Consider the following 18,093-nt stretch of genomic DNA (forward strand, 5'->3'; position numbering starts at 1 on the left):
GGAGTGCAGGCAAAGCGGGACAAAGCTTTTACGCACGACAAATAAACAAAAAAATAACCGCGCGCGACCGACGAAAAGCGGGACTGCGGCTCTGAAATTGTCCAAAGTTTGAAAATGGTTCGCTTTGGACCGGCATCTTTATTATTGTTATTTTAAAATAACGGATGTCATTATTGGCTCGCGGCGGATTCACGCGTTGTTTTGTCTTTGGCATGCGCATTGCGGTACATCATCGGAAATAACCGGCACCGTCTCGCTGATTATAAAATTTACTTGAAACGATCTTACTGAAGGACGGATGGGAGTATAAGTCGAGGAGTGATGCGTAAAAACGCCTTTTACGAACGGGACGTGGTGCTCGCTGCTTAAAATCTCCAAAATTAGACGTCGGAATTAGGAATCTTCAGTAATTACGTGGATGCTGGAGTCATCACAATCACTAAAGCGGTGTTAGATTATGTCTTAATAACGACAGTAATTAAAAAATCATGTGAAGTTGCTGGGAATCTGCACTGGGGGGATGGGGGGGGGGGGGATTCCTGTTTTTTTTGTATCAATGTTTCTGCAGTCTGACTCTCCAACTCAAAAATGTCTGGATCGCGCTGCCATCTAGCGTACAATGTACAATTACAACCTCGTATCAATGCATGCACAAAGTCATCAAGCATGAATTTTTAAACTTTAAAAATTAAGGTAAAAATCAAATATGTAATTGATGCATTATTGTAAATATCCCCCCCCCCCCTCAAAATAATCCTGGAAGTCACAGAATGTAGCAAAAGCATCACAGGAGAATATATAGCAATTAATATATACATAATGTATACATAACTGCATTTGATTTTGCAGAAGTGGATAATCGGAAATAATCTCTAAAAAACAAGTTAAATCACTATACATCGGAGTTTTATCCACCAAATACTTCTAATTAAAGTCGAATCAATTAAGTAAAAATGTTAAATCCCACTGAGATATTAGCAGATATAACGGAGCGCAAATATACAAGTTCCCCCTTTGGAAAACTTTAGAAGGGATTTTTTTTTCTTTTTCTTTCTTTCATTCTTTTTTTCTGCCGTCCGTCTCGGACCCTCCACTGAAGCTTCCCGGACACGTCTCCGGCTCTTTGAAAAGGTGAAACCAACAAGATTATATGGGACAAAGAAATTTTTTTCCCTCTTTCTGCAAGTGTATCATTAAGATTTAACTCCACAGATTGGAAAAGGGGGCTCCGCGGGAGAAGAGAGGAGAGTGAGGGGGGACAGCGAATGGGAGCAGCTCTAACAGAAAGCTGGAGAAAGCGGGAGAAGAAAGTGGACAGCAGGACATTCAAAGAAGACGCAGCCACAGCGGCGGTGATCAGAACAGCACCAGCTCTCCACCTGGATGAAAGCGGCCACCCGACCAGGCAAGTACGCGGTTTATTTTGTTTCCAAATTTTACGCACCAGATTTACGCACGGCTCTTATTGGAACAAACTAAAAATAAACCGCGTGTGTCACACCGTGTAGCCTGAAGTCATAACTTTGTACGTTCGTGGAGGTGAACGTTACATTATGTACTCACTCAGCTCGCGGATGATGTGTACTTCTGATGTTATTCCATTCTGCTGGGAGCTTTTTTTGGTCTCCTTACGCGTGCAATGCATCTCACCTGCGAGACTATTTGTAGTTTGAACACATAATGAAAAGATCGATAACAGGCTGTTCGTCTCGGCGATAGTGTCACCGGATTTAAAGGCTGATCACAGATCCAACCGGTACCCATCTTTTATGCTGTTTTCAGAGAATTACCTATAAACGTCTCACATGTGCACCGTTTATTTATTTTTATTTTTTTAAAAAGGAAAACAACCACAAGTTGCCGAGACTTTTTAAGTGTGTGCATGCAACGTGTTTTATTCGCAGAACAGTTTAAATTGAAGACAGTTTTGGTCAGAAGAACGTTTTGCAAAATAAAACTGAATTATAAAAATACCCCATAAAGTACAATTCAACTTAATCCTTTTATGGATGCATGATTGTGCTAATTAGCAATTTTATGCAGTGATGCCCATTTTATTGCACATTTCCCTATTTGAACCAACCCAAGTTATTGATAATAATTACATAATCATTAAGGGATAATTGATCATTTTACACATTCTAATGTATTTATTAAATAAAAAACGAACTACAATTGTTTATCAGCATCGTCTATAATGTTAGAATTATTATATTGCACCTGACTTACTGATTAAAATCAGTTTATCCACAAATCATTATGTCTGAGCACTAATGTTTTCTTTAAGGCATCTTTTTTTTTTTTTGGTAAATAAATTTGTGTAGAAATAATGAGAGGTCAGAGGATAAATACCTGGAAAATAAGTTTTATGTAGGATGACGTGACTGAAACTAATAAACGCCAAAAACACTTTTGTAAACCACTGAGGTCATGAGTGCACCCCCCCCCCCCCCCCCCACACACACACAAAAACACACACATACACAGACGAAAACAAGAGCAGATCCCAGGCCGCTTTAACGGTCGAAGATATTTCCGATGTAATGTTTTCTGCTTTCGACTTCCCGCTTGTAGTCACAAGGAATTTTTCTGTTGCTTTCAAAAGTTGCATTGCTTTTCTCGGGGGCCTCCTTTCCAAACGCGCCCTGGGAGTTTAAGTCAGGGAATGACAGGCTGGAGGCCACAGGCACTCACCTGAACCACTTCCTCCAGAAATTAAAAGTCAGTCAACAGCAGTTAAATGAAGCGGGTGGGAATAACCGTGGACGTGTGTCCACGCGGGGTTCTGTTTGTTTGGATAAGACTGGACACCGTGCGTAACAGGACGCAGCTCACAACCTCCAAAACAAATCTGTAAGATGGGGCAGTCCCCCCCCCCTCCCCCATCTAAAGTTATATTTAAGAATAATAAAGTGTCTCACTGTGTGCTGCTGATATAGTTTCACTTTCTGCGGATGTTCTTTGTACATTTGTTCACCATATTTTAAAATTGGGAACATTAGCACAGATGTCAGTCTGAGCCCATTTCAGGTGAGCTCTTTCAACAAAACTTTTCATTTTCGGAGATTAGCTTTTGGATAATTTGTTTTGGGCATGTACTACATGCTGATAGCTTCAATTAAGTTAAAATATATAAACTGTAATTAAACCTGTGATTATATATAAAACATGGAAATTAATCAAAATATGTTTGCATAACTTAAAAAAGCAAGTTATTTTACACAAAGGAAAAAGTCAGACAGTTCATGTAACTTTTCTTAATATTCTAAAATTGTGAAACAGTTTAAAAACGTTATGTGCACATACAAAACACACACACACACACACACACACACACACTATATATATATATATATATATATATAATGAAAATTAATAAAATATAATATAAAATATTTTTGCATAACTAAAAAAAGCAAGTTATTTTACACAAAGGAAAAAAAAACACATACTTCTTAATATGCTAAAATTGCGAAACTTTGAAATACAGTTTAAAAACGGTTTATGTGCACAGAAGAGACAGAGCAACCATGTATGTATTTTATCTAAATTTTGGAAAAAATACAACTCTATGTCTGAGGTTTTTTTTTTTTTTTTTTTTGAATGGCGTCTGAACTAAGTGATAGTGTATGTGAGTGTGTCCGTGTGCGTCGTTACGCGCTTGAGTGTGTGTGTGTGTGTGTGTGTGTGTGTGTGGGGGGGGGGGGGGGCTGTGTTATCTGATGGATTTTTTACATTTTTTTTTCATGGATCAACATCTTTTAATGGGCATAGTCTCATTGCCCTTAATGGAAATAACATTTCCGAAAAAAAAGGGGAAATAGAGGCTATAAGCAACAGTGTTCACGATCATTAAGTGTCACCAAGACAGAAGTTTGCAATGTTAAAATTACAACAAACACCAGAAAACATGAAAATCTTTATGGCTTATTTAGTACAAATTCAGCATGAAAGAAAATGGAAATGCTTGTGTGATTTTAGGGTAATTATTGTAAGACAGAAAAGGGCTTAAGTGGTATGTTTAGAATGTTTGTTAGGGTATTATTCATTTTGTCAATCGGAATCCTTCATACTGCAGATGTGACGTACGAACATCGCTTTCTGCACCCCCCCCCACCCCCACCTTTTTTGCGTCACAGCCTGTAATTGCGCAAAGCGACTTTCCCCAGTTGCACTGGAGGCTGGAGTTAAGTTGGAGGGCTGTCACTTTATGCTATGCGTCATGGCTTTATTGCTCAGTAACCATCATTTCTTTGGAGCCTATGTGCTAATTACTTTGGATAGTCCCAGAGACGCAGATTATAAATCCATTAGCGCGCAAACCCTCACGTTTGCACAGTGCAAACACTGTAATTTTGCAGCACTCCCATCACTTAAAAAGTACTATTAGTAGCCGTAGACCGAAGATTATAAACGCATCATGTTGAAAATTATGATCAGACAGGATCATCTCCATACCATTTTAGGACGCTTAGAAAATCGTTTATTATTATGAGTATTTTTTTAATTCCCCAACTGTTTGCCAACCCCCCCCCCCCCCCCCCCCCCCCCCCCCTCCCCCCCCCCCCCCCCCCCCCCCCCCCCCCCCCCACCCCCAAAAAAAAACAGCCTTAAGGAATAAAGTGTAGCCTTAAGGAATAAAGTGAATTAAAAGAGTTCATGTCGGTTTGACTGCGTTATTAACGCGTAAAATAAGCGGGACTCAAACGAAGGAGCTCGAAGGCATCTCGCCCTCAAAGTAATTTATTTCAGGGAAACCGCAGGGCAAAGGTGGAATTCTTGAGAAATTCAACAAGGATAAGGGAGCTTTAGGAATTCTGCACGCAGATTACCTTTCATCCCATCCTCACATTATCCGACAACACACAGCAGAAATATAGCTCAGTCACAAAAGAGTGAGATTAGCCCGGCACACGGAAAAGTGCAAAAGTATTTTACAAGAAGTGTTAACCATTTAAGAGAGAGAGAGAGAGAGAGAGAGAGAGAGAGAGAGAGAGAGAGAGAGAGAGAGAGAGAGAGAGAGAGAGAGAGAAACACGACTCAGCTCACCAACTGTCACCGCTGTATGGATGGAAAACACATCCTATACATACATATATATATATATATATATATATATATATATATATATATATATATATATATATATAGAGAGAGAGAGAGAGAGAGAGAGAGAGAGAGAGAGAGAGAGAGAGAGAGAAAATACAAAACCCAACAACAAACAAACCCAAAGCTGAGAGAGTAAAAGAGCACCACAACCATGGCTTTTTTTGGGCAGTGATTATCTCCAAGTTGAAGCTTTCCCATTAACTTTTTCTTCTTTTTTAATTTCAAACTGTATTTTTATGAGTTGCATCATATCAGATGTACTTTTTTTTTTTAAAAAATTACAATTTCCCACCATAACCAACAAACAGCAGGAGTTTAATTAGAAATGTAGTGTAGCTGAACCATCACCAGACTGAACACACTGATGCAGAGAAAACACAAAATGATTCTCAGCTTCATTTGGAGTGAAAAATATGTCTTTATATTTACATTGAGCAGCTACTTGTGCTGCAAATGTGTACAGATACAACAACAACAACAATACTGATCAATATAACAAATGCATGGGAAATAAATTGAAAATATATATTATAAGACAAAAGTCTCATTACATTAGAAAAAGTGTAACATGTATAAAATCACTATTATGAGTGACATTTAAAGAAAAAAAAAAACCCACTTGAGACTTTGTATATTTCTGATTCTAAAGGTGTGTGTTTGTGTGCAGACACCAGTGAAGTGAAGGTGGCCTGAATGTCCAGACGTGGCAGATTGTGACCTTATCAATGTGAAACTCTTAAGCTAAATTATTCATAGCACCTGTTTGATGTCCCCAGCCAAAGAATGACAAAGGTGTGAGATTTAAGATGCATCTCAGATCCACGAATGTCACCGTTACCTGTCTAACAGTGAGGGAGGACGGCGTGCAGTTTACACAACAGCCGTCAGCAGTGTGTCCTGCAGCAGAGGATCACCAGGGACCAGCCACACAGGTAAGTGCATGCTAATATGCTTCTGCAACTGAATAAGGAAAGTAATGTGATGGAATGGTGCCATTATGTGAGGTAAAATAGTGTCTCACGAGTGTCCAGTGGTTATAGTGGTCACTGAAACCTGCCGTCGGGTTTATCATCACCTTCATTTGAAATCTGAGGGAGATTTTGCTTGCTCTGGTTGAGGTTTTAGTCATAGAGTTTCTGTTGTGTGTTTGGAAACACAGCAGGATGTGATGTGACCATGTGGCTCACGGCCTGACACGGCGATGATATGACATTTATGTTGAGTTTATACATGTATTTGAATACTTAAAATACTTGGCATCACAGCATTATGCTTCATCAGAAAGCTGGAAAAAGTGTTAAAGATAAAATAACAGTTTAGTTGGTTATGAATCTCCTGAGAGTCGCAGTTTCAGTGTATTTCAATTTATTTCAATTTCAATTTATTTCATTTATATAGTGCCAAATCACAACAAAGTTGCCTCAAGGCGCTTCACACAGGTAAGGTGTAACCTTACCAACCCCTAGAGTAAGTACACAGGCAACAGTGGTAAGGAAAAACTCCCTCTGATGATTTGAGGAAGAAACCTCAAGCAGATCAGACTCAAAGAGGTGACCCTCTGCTTGGGCCATGCTACCAACGCAGGTGACAATAGTGCAGTTTTCAAAGGTGTAGCTAAGGGGTGGATTTTAGGTTTAATCCCTCCTGAAATATAAATAACCTAAACAAGGCTTTTTCTCATTTGAACCAAATTAACCAATTGCTTAAAAAAATGACAACATGGAAAGGCTTGAAACACTAAATGAATCATTTGCTTTAAAAAATAATCAATCATTTAAACTAACTAACAAAAGTCAATGTTTTGAGATGCTTAAATACAAAGTAAAACAATTCCTTCAGAAAAGGAGTCACAGTTTGTCTCAAAAGGATGGAAAAGCTCAATTAACCAATTACCTCAGAAGATGACCATGAAGCTGTCCGAAATATAGCGAAGATTCGTCCCATCCTGTCTATGGCTGAGGCTGAGACCCTGATTCATGCATTTGTCTCTTCTAGATTGGACTACTGCAATGTTCTATTTTCTGGTTTACCAGAGTCCAGCATTAGGGGTCTCCAATTGGTTCAAAATGCTGCTGCCAGACTTTTGACACGAAGCACAAAGTTTGACCACATTACACCCATTTTGGCATCTCTTCACTGGCTTCCTGTCCCTGTGACATCACATTTTAAGGTTCTGCTACTAGCCTAGAAAACTGTTCACGGACTGGCACCTCCCTACCAAGCTGACCTAATAAAACCCTTTGTACTGACCTCGGCTTTGCGTTCTCAGGTGCAGGATTATTTAGTGTCCCTACGGTGAATAAAAATTCTGCAGATCACAGAGCTTTCTATTATCGTGCCCCTGTTCTGTGGAATGATCTCCCTGCATAAAAAAAAACAGAGATTCTGTAGAAACCTTCAAGTCCAGACTTAAGACACACTTATTTTCCCTTTTGTATGGCTAGCATACTGGCATAGTATAGTACTAAGCTTTTTACTCTTTTAATTAATTTCACTAGAAAACAGCTTGCCGTGGCCTGAACTTTTCTAACTTCTGGGTCTTTTAGTGACGCTTAGGGCTAGTGGTGGCGATCACCTTAGTATTTCTTCTGTTTTTCTTGTTGCTTAATGCTGAGAAATTATACTGTATGATGCCTGATTCTGTTTTTTTCTTTTCTCTCTGTTTGAGGTACGGCTCCATCCAGAGATGGGTGTGATGTCTGTTCCTGAAACCCTCCTGTCCTGTGCACCGGCAGCATTTCCTAATTATATTTGTTTTGACAGTTGTTTTGTAATTTGTGTTGGTAGCATGGCCCAAGCAGAGGGTCACCCCTTTCAGTCTGGTCTGCTTGAGGTTTCTTCCTCAGAGGGAGTTTTTCTTTACCACTGTCACCTGTGTGCTTGTTCTGGGGGTTGGTAAGGTTAGACCTTACTTTTGTGAAGTGCCTTGAGGCAGCTTTGTTGTGATTTGGCACTATATAAATGAAAATAAATTGAAATTGAAATTGAAAAAATTGAGGCATTGTTTTTAAATGACCCAGTGTTTTAAAATGCTAAAAAGCAATGAATGAAACATCTGCATCAGAAAAACTGTCATGTAACAAAACAAAACAAAAATAAAATTGGAGTAACGACTTTAGAAAGTGATCAGTTCTTTTGAAATGCTCAAATACCTAATAAAGCAATTGTTTCAGAAAATGGTTCACTGTTTTGAACAGATCAAAATGGAAAATGAAGCAGTTACTTCAGAAAATGAGTATTTATAAATCCTCAAAGCATTAAATGATGCTACACACACACACACACACACACACACACACACACACACACACACACACACATATATATATATATATATATATATATATATATATATATATATATATATATATATATATATATATATTAAATGATTCAGTGTTCTGAACTGAAAAAATCACCAAATAAAACCTTGAAATAAGTGAAACGTGATTTGTCGTGTGGCTCTTTTCCTCCTCCACAGCACTGCATATTTCTGTAAGTGGAACTCATGGTTTTATTAGTTTTAGTTTTGGTTTATGGTCGATACTAACCCGTAACTAGACCAGGTTCAGGGCTTTTGCACTCCTGATTGCTGACTGGCTGCAAATGATTGGCCACAGTCATTTTGTCGACACCATAGGCGACTTCACAGGGAACTGGTCACCACTTCAGCATTTTGGCCGTGTATTTCCTTGTTATAGGCTGAGCTATTATAAAATTGTAAGATTGTGATGTGTTGGTCTCACATAATGTGGCCAGAGGAAGACATGCAGCGTGAACGTCATTAAATAGATTGAGGCCAGTATGGGTTTGTGTGAGGAAGAATGCAGATGCAGAACAGTACAGCAAAAACCAAACCTAGTAATGAGGTGTTCAGTGCAGCTTTCCTGTGATGTCACAGATCACGTTCTGTGACATCACAACATGTCATAGCTGCAAAGTTTACTGAAGCCGATGAGAAAGCAACCCATAACCAACGACTGTAACTAGTACCACTCTTGGTAGAGTGTGTTATGGTTCGTGTTTTCAGTTACAGTGGAAAAGCACACAGCTTGAACCATTTAACTACTGCTTCACTGTTTCAAATGACTTGAAGTACTGAATGAACCAATTGCTTCAGAAAGCATTTGAATGTTTCAAAATGCTCCTAATACAACAAAGCTGACTTCTAGGGGACAGTAGGGACCCCCTCCACATCTCTACCAATCACCCAAGAAACAATATTTTTTTCTGGCCACGCCTTGTGATTCTTTATTTTTGAGAAAACAATAACGAAGTTTCAAGTAGTCAGTGTGCTTCCTCTCAGAGCCAAAGGTTCTGAGTTGAAGATCACCCCTGTCCTCTCACCATGTTATGTGGAGTTGCCTCTGAAAGGGCATCCAGTGTAAAACTTGTGCCAAATCAACATGCGGCTCCATCTCAGATCTCCTGTGGTGACCCCGGGTGAAAAAAAGCAGGAAGCCAAAGGGATTCAGTTTTAATATTGGAGCTTCAACGAGCGATTTCTTTTCCCAACCAGTTTTTCTTGTGGGAAAAGATCGTAACAGTTTTTAAGAAGCTCTGCGGCATTTTAAAAACTTGAGCTCAACATAAGTAAAACAAATGAAACAAAGATGGATTTTAATGATATCATGTAACATTTACTGTGCACAAGCTTGAATTATACGTGAGCGTGCAGAGACGCTCTCGCGTGTTTGTTTACTTGTGCGATGGCCGAGTCCGTTTCCTCTCAGATGTTCATTTTGACCTTCGACCCCAGAGATGAGGTCAAGCCCTGACAAATGAGATGGCTGGCAAGAACTGCAAACATTCCACAGCAAGCTTCTCCTCCTCCTCATGTCCTTCATTCCTCACCCCTTCACTCCTCTCAGCACTCTGAGACAAATCAGAGAACACACACATTTTAAAACAAAATCCCTTCAAATTAAGAATTAAACATTAGGTAAATTTTCAGAATGAAGAAAAAGAGGCTCCACTTGTAAAACAATTAGGATATTTCCTCCCTCACTGTGTGTTTGGGAAGCTCGACAGCCACGTCAAAGATGAGAAATGTTGCAGGTTTTTTTTATATATATATTTTTTAAACACACATTGCTGGCTACAGTATTTCCGGCAACATTTCTCACTCTGCCTCCCTTACACCATCTGTTCTGTTGATATATCCCCACATTTTTCCTGTCCTTCCCCATCTTCTTCCCCCTTCTCCCCTTGCTGACCACTCAGGATCCCTTTGCCCTTTCTTTCCTCTGCACCACCCGTCCCCTTTCCCTCTCCTCTCAGCACACTCACTCACTCACTCCCATCCTCTCATATGTTGCCTCACCCTCTAATTTCTCAGTTTTTTTTTCCCTGCCCACAGAATGCTGCCACCTGTGTCTTTAGGGGCAAAATAAATAAAGCGGGGATATTGGTATTCCTCTTCAGGATGGAGGTTAAGGTAAGTGCTGCCCCCTATTACAATGAAAGTGCAAATAATAGTCCTGCTTGTTGTTTTTCTGCATTAACATTTTTCTTTTCATGAAACGACCTCGGCTTCCTGAGCATCAATGCCCTCCGTCAGTTACGAGTCACTGCTGTAAAAACAAAAACAGTCACCTTTGATGAACATCAGCAGAGCAAGCCACAGTGCCACAAAGCCGACGGAGCAGGCCGTCACACCGAGTGGATAATGCTTTTAAACTTGCTTTCATAATGATGTAACATTTGAACAGGATATGAAACACAGTGAAGATTTTTTTTTTAAATAAAAGCAAACAATCTTGAAATATGTGTGTTGATCCCCCCACCCCCACCCCACCCACAACTGTCACCTGAATTCTCATATCTGTATTTATGTGATTGATCAGACTGCACAGTGCTTCATATGGTCTTGACCTGGACTGTGTCCTCACATGCACACTGATCACAAGATCACCAGGACAGAGCTGAGCTCTGATTGGAAGACAGGGTCATTGCCACGGCAAATCTGGGTGTGAGTGGTGCTGCTGTGTGCTTTGAAATGGAGTGTAAATTGAATGTAGCACCTTTGAAGAACAATCTGTCAGAAAAGCACTCTACAAATCAAATCAAATCAAAGACAAGAAAAAAATAGTTAAAAGCACATTTTAAAAGATGGGAAATGAGCAACTTTTGGTGGAAGTCCAAAGATTGAGAGGTCCAACATTTTAGAGCCATAGACCAAAAAGCTCCGCCCCCTTTTGTTTGGAGTCCTGCGTGAAGAACAGATGGGTGACCTTAGAGTTCTTCTGCTGGTGTCAGTTCACAGATGTACCTGAGGACCTGGCCACGCAAAGCTCTAAAAAAATACAAATACCTTAAACTGAATTCCAGAGTAGTACACTTGATGTCTTCCTTTTCAGTTTAAGATAATAGTATATGTCTGAGATTGGTTATGTTTTTTACAACCCAATATCATACCATTTTGTGATGCCATAACAGAAAGTAAATTAATCTATTAGTTCATGATACCGCCATGAAAAGTGCCACATTTTCGTGATGGGAACACAAAATGTATGTGTGTGTGTGTGTGTGTGTGTGTGTGTGTGTGTGTGTGTTGGGGGGAGGGGGGGCGTCTGTGGGGTTAGGATTAGGGGAAGGGAGAGGGTTGGGTTATGGTTAGGGTTAGGAGAAAGGGTAGGGTTAGAAATAATAAAATATCAAAAACTGCATGACGAAAATGTGACTCATTTCATGACAGGAGCACAAAAAAAAAGCGTGAGACTGGGCTGCATATTTAAGATGGCCATCGAAAACATCAAAAGTGAAGATTTTGTCAAGGATGGATGAAAGTTTGACAGGAGAAACAAACAAACAAACAAACCAAAAAAAAACAAGGTTTTCCACAACTGTGAATGAGACTCATCTGCATTAAGCTTTAAGGAACTATCTGATGTCCAGTTTGGATAGTTTATTGATATTTTAGACATTATATAGGGTGTACAGGAAATATATAATAAAAAAAAACCCCATCAGCACAGAAGTGATGAGACAAATCTTGAAGATACATACAAGAATAAGGAAATAAAACAGAATGGTACCCAGAACTGAACCTTGAGGAACAATGCAAGATATAGAATAACCACTACTGTAGTTAACTGTAATTTTCCCTGAGAGACAAGCTTCCTTTTCATTTCTGGGAGGGCACAATCAGTATTTTCTAACCTCTAAATTCCACCAGGAGAGACTGCTGGAGCTGATTACGACCATTTTAGACAATGCTTCTGATTCCACCAGCAGTGCTGTGGTGGGTTTCAGGCTCCTCCCTGAAGCAGCAGAGAATACATGCCAAGTCTATTTTTGACAGATATGGTTTCTGGTATGCATCTGAGTGGAAAATCAGGTAGCATTTTCCATGATTCATCAGTTTTTCCCTCATCATCCTGTGTCGCCACACAGCCACCACTCTTTGATCCCTGTTGTTCCGAGCTGGACTTGTACTGTATGTACACAGCACAGTACACACAAAACATACAAAAAAGAAACCATATACGTAGACTACTCATCCATGGAACAAGCACAGATATTAAGGAGAAATGACCAAATCAACAAGGAAACAAACCCTCTGCTAATGAAATACTCTGCCAGTTGAATCTGAAGATGGATGCATAATGGATCAAAACCTGTGGTGTGCATGCAACCTTACAGAGTCACACCTAGAGAAATAAAGGGGTGATACCTCCATTTCTCCATAGAAGGAAGTAGGAAATGACAGGTTTCTTACCACAAGTTCGGACAAACACTTGTCTGTGCAGTGACGCAACTCTCTCACTGAATGCAGGAAAAGAATGAAACAGACCCCCCTCCCCCTGCATTAATGGTGTTTTTCAACAGACATTCTGAGACCCAACACACAGTAATAATACACTTATATTGTCTGTAATTACTTTTTGTCCTCGTCATTACAGCAAGCGGAAAAAGTAAATTTTTAGCATTTAACTGCTTGTACTACCACACTGTGTACCTGCAGCTCTCACAGCCAGTGGTGGAATAATTTTTGATCATTCTTTCATTGAAAATAATGGAATATCCACTTTATCATCTGCCACATGCTACTATCAGAGAACAGAGCTATCGGAACCAGGTGTCGGCCATAGCAATGACAGGGTGGGAGTGAAATGGGTGCATGCGCCACCTATTGGTGACAATTTTTAACCCAATGAAAGCATCTCAGAAGAGCGTAATTGGATGCTTTGCATAATTTGATGATGTGTAATACAAAAGATTGTGACATCACGGATTGTAAGAGCTTTAACATTGTCATACAGTGAAGTTGTGCGGCTGCTTGGTTAAAAAAAAAAAGGAATCTACGATTTCAATATTTACATTTCTTCACAGCCTCTTTGTGATTCATCTCATGTCTAGCTTTACCTCTCTTGTTTTCTCACCGTCTTTCTCATCTCATTTATGTCCATGCATTAATGTCAGCTGGTTGCTGGTGTGTCCACTTAAATAAATGATAAAGCCTCCCATTGTGCTCCAAACATCAGCTTGGTGAAGACAGGAAACAGAGAAAATATGTGGGTGTGTAATCATGGCCATGTCCATGAAGCAGTTCAGCTGATTGTGTTTACATCCTCCTCCTCCTCCTCCAGCTAAAGGATGTAAAGGAAAGACTCTGAGCCACTTCAGTCCCTGCCGCTACCCACCGTTACCACAGCGTTACTGGAGCGTGGATGTCTGCCCTCGTCCCTCAGGGCCTTGGTCCCAGTCTCCACCACCCCTCCTCATCCACCACGACCCCCATTCCCCGCCACCTCTCCGCCTCACTCCCTGATTTGGTGTGTAAAAGCACCCTCTGAATGATGGATTACTGTGTCACTGCAGCCTGCGAAGGATTAATTTGTTTCATTGATTTCTCTTTAGGCAGAATGCCAGCGTCTGCCGCTTCCCACCTTTTCCCCAAGACTCGCGGCTGTAATAGACGGTAATGGCCTAAGACAAATCAACCCGTTTCTTGTAAAAATAGCAGCAAATAACCCTTCCCACTCTTCGCCTTGCACTCAACTCACAAGCACACCAGGCGGTAGGGTGGCGGTGGTGTGTCACGGCGCGTTCGACTTATTCTCCATCTCCATCACCCTGGCTATCCTTCTGACCGCCGTCCCTCCACATCCAGCGCTGAGCCAGAGGAGACCATCCAGTGACTCTAACAAAGCCATAAGTCTGCCGTACTTACAGCTCCCTCTCAGGCCTCACAATGGATGGGTAATGACAGCGCTGTCTGGAGGGGGCTGTGGGAGTTGGGCCATTCTCTTCTGTAATGGAAGCAGTTACTTCCATTCCCTACACACCTGCAGGAACAGCGAACTGTTAAACACCGTGATCTATGGCAAAGCCTTACCGCACTAAGGTTGAAGGGTTGCACTGACACCGGTGAATTAGGACATGTCTGCTCCACACATCTTTTTTTCCTCACTCACCAACACACTCCAAATGTTTCTACTGTACGTTGCCATAGAAAAGCAATGGTCAGGGAGTTATTTAGAAACAAATCCGTACAATGAATCAGCGTAAACGCAGCTTTCAGCAATGCAATCCAGCACTCCTGACACTCGTTGATTTAACACAGACATAAGATGCTGCACGTCTTTACTACCCTGTCATTGGTTTGAACGATGGGAAACCCAAACTGCCTGTAACATTAAGCGCGCCACTACAGGCTGACTGTCCTCAAACGCTTTCCAATCCTGCAGAGATTTATGAGCAGATCCAGATCCATTAATCCATTGTTGATCTGCTGTGGCTACCCTGCAGGGTTTTCAGGATCAGATATCATACATGGCTGAAATTCAGCCGACTGTGCATGGCAATCGGTAGGACAATATAGTAACACGGTTACAATCAGAGCGAATTTTTAATGGTAATCTAAAATAGGGTCAGATTTCACTGGCATTGTAATTCCATTACCATAGAATTGCCCAGTCCTAAAAATATTGCACAAGCATGAAATTTCTTTCAACACATTTTATTTTATTTTTTTAAAATCACCTCATCTTATTCACACATAACCTGACAGATTTAACCAGACATGTATTAACTTCAGGCAGAAAACACAGTCCTTTACATTAAACACAGCGTAAACACGAGTGGTAATCCATAGATGGTTTTGTCAAGAGTGAATTAGAGCTGCTGCACAATGCAATAATGACCCAGACTGCAGGGAAATCTCATCAGCTCTTTGCAATCAATTTAACAGTGTTTACAAAGCCACAGACTGAGGTTATGCTAAACAAAAAGGGGACTGGTCACCTGGTGCTCAACAAGATCCCTCATTTAAGCTCAAGTCTCCTGGGTAAACCTCCACAAAGCCCCCTTATGTCTTACACCACCAGTGCCTTCAAACATTGCTCCCAGACAGAGGATTAGGTAATCTCAACATGATACTGTCCTTTTCTATCATTTCTCTTTGTAACATTCTCTGGTACTACACCTCCATTCTTATATCTTACATCCGTCGTCCGTCCCTTGCGTTCTCTCTTTGGTATGTTGAAGTGCTTGCACATCAACGTACATCAATGAGGTAACTTACATTCAGGTTCATAAGTAGTTGGACAATGACTTTTTTTTTTGTAATTTTGTCTCAGTATATCACCACAATGGAGATGAAATGAAATAAGATAGGATTGAAGTGCAGGCTTTCAGCTTTAATTCAAAGGGTTCAATAATAAAAAAAAAATATTATTAACGATGCAGGAAAACATTAACCATGAAGGAATTACAGTCAATTTTATACAAAGTTCCCCCTCTGTCAGAGGCTTTAAGCAATCGGGCAAACTAAATATATGGTGTCTGTGTGTTGGAAAACCCAGGACGTTCTGTGCAAAGTTCTGCCTAAAAAAGAGGTGGGCAGATGCACAGGGCCAACATTCATCATAATGCCCACCCCTATTTCAATAAAATGTCCTATTTCATCTCAAGTACCTCACCCGTTTAGTGTCGGACGGTGCCATGTCCATTCTGCCTTCTGCACAACTCTTGTTCTGCAAACTCTCAAGTTGTTGTCATTTTCATGTAACTACTATACAGTCATTTTTGCAGAGTAAAATATACTCTATCACAGTGCTAAATCAACTTTATCACAGTATAAAATCAAGTTATTGGAGTAGAAAAGATTGATTTGACAAGACAGTAGAGCTGATTTCACTCTATAATAGAATGTTTTTTTTTACTGTATTTAGACTGGGACCAAATGTTATCCCGGCGAAGTATATTTTACTCAGCAAAATTTACTGTGTATGGATTTTAAAAATCAGCATGTACACATGTAAAATAATTAATGAATTTAAAAAACACCCCATGCAAAACAAAAGTTGTGGCAGGTTACCTGGAATATTTTCAAAACTCAGGGAAGACCAACTCACAGTGATGATGTCATCACAGGTAAGACGTGGAAGCAACGAGAAAAATGTGAAAACTCATTTTTTGCTTTGTACAATGTGTTGCAGTTACAAAATTAATTTAATTTAGGGTGAACGTTTAAGCTACTTTCATTTAAAAATGGGGTGGGTGGATGCTCAAAGGGGGCACTCAAATGGTACGGTACAGTACATAAGGATTACTGTGAAAACAAATTTTACATCATGTTTTCCCTTTGACAAGTCAGGGGATGGATACAAGGTCATTTCCAAGCCACTGATCATGTTTGAACTTTGTTTATATCAATCATTAAGAAATACAAACACTGTGGTACTGTATGGTAAATCTGTGTCAAGGAGGCAGTTCTGAAAAACTGAGTGAACGCTTGAGAAGATGAGTGAAGGAAGCCACCAAGACACCGTCACAGGCTTTTGTGGATGTGACTGGAGAAACTCTGCATTGTGCACTTTTTGTCTGTTGTGTCATCTGTTATACAGCTTAAATTCTCTTTGTATTTCTTAATGATTGATAATGTCCAGAATAGGGATGGGAATTAATAAGATTTTATTGATCTCGACTGTCTCGGTGATGTCAAGGCTTGGTTAGCACAGAATTATTTAAAACTTAACAAGGGAAAAACTGAGATAATTCTGTTTGGCAATTCCCGCTTTGACTTGGGACCTCTCCAAAGTTTTGTGCGTCCCAAAGTCACCAGCCTTGGTGTCACCATAGACAGCGATCTTAAATTTGATAAACAGGTTAACGCGGTTTTAAAATTGAGTTTTTTTTTTACCTTCGTCTTTTATCAAAAGCGAAACCTTTTATCCCTTTTAAATTGTTTGAACAAGTCATGCATGCTTTTATTTCTTCTCGTTTAGACTACTGCAATGCACTTTATTCGGGGATTAGCCATAACGCACTTTCCCGACTGCAGTTAGTCCAGAATTCAGCGGCCCGACTTTTAACAGGGGCCAGAAAGCGTGAGCATATTACCCCAATTTTGGCTTCTCTGCACTGGCTCCCTGTACGTTTCAGAATTGATTTTAAGATACTTTTGTTTGTTTTTAAAGCTCTGAATGGACTGGTCCCACAATATATCATCAACTGCCTTCAGGTCTACACTCCAGCACGAGCTCTGAGGTCCGAGGGCCAGTCCCAGCTCATGGTGCCTAGGACGAGACTTAAAACTCGAGGGGACAGAGCCTTCTCCGTGGTCGGTCCCAGACTCTGGAACGCTCTGCCCCTACATGTCCGATTTGCTCCCACTGTGGAGTGTTTTAAGTCCCGTCTTAAGGCCCATTTTTATTCCTTGGCTTTTAACACCGCGTGAGTTGTACGGTCCTTGTGTCTTATTTTAATTTTATTTTATTGAAATTAATTTTTTTTATCATGGTTTTATCTATTTATGTATTATTTTATCTTATCTATTTTATTGTTATTATTGCTATTTTCCGTGTCTATGCTTTTGTTGTGCAGCACTTTGGAGACTCGGGTCTGTTTAAATGTGCTTTATAAATAAAGTGGATTGGATTGGAGTGGATTGGATTGGATATTAATACCACAATTGGTTCTGCTTTGATTCCTTTATGAATTCCTAATCAATTTTCTGTGTGGAAAAATGAAAGCCTA

The 18,093-nt window shown here is 40.1% G+C and overlaps 1 long non-coding RNA gene across 2 annotated transcripts; it reads left to right on the plus strand.

Annotated features, from left to right (window-relative positions):
• Window positions 1-5,643: 5,643 nt before the first annotated feature.
• LOC117510371 lies at window positions 5,644-14,955 on the plus strand. 2 transcript variants are annotated; one of them, XR_004560701.1, is made up of 4 exons: window positions 5,644-6,041; window positions 10,469-10,770; window positions 13,701-13,886; window positions 13,972-14,955. It is a non-coding gene; the product is annotated as an uncharacterized LOC117510371 (long non-coding RNA). The 2 variants fall into 2 exon arrangements; XR_004560702.1 differs by lacking the exon at window positions 5,644-6,041 and adding an exon at window positions 9,673-10,167.
• The last annotated feature ends 3,138 nt before the right edge of the window (window positions 14,956-18,093 follow it).

The sequence above is a fragment of the Thalassophryne amazonica genome, chromosome 5, assembly GCF_902500255.1.
Source record: "Thalassophryne amazonica chromosome 5, fThaAma1.1, whole genome shotgun sequence".
NCBI classification, from domain to species: domain Eukaryota; kingdom Metazoa; phylum Chordata; class Actinopteri; order Batrachoidiformes; family Batrachoididae; genus Thalassophryne; species Thalassophryne amazonica.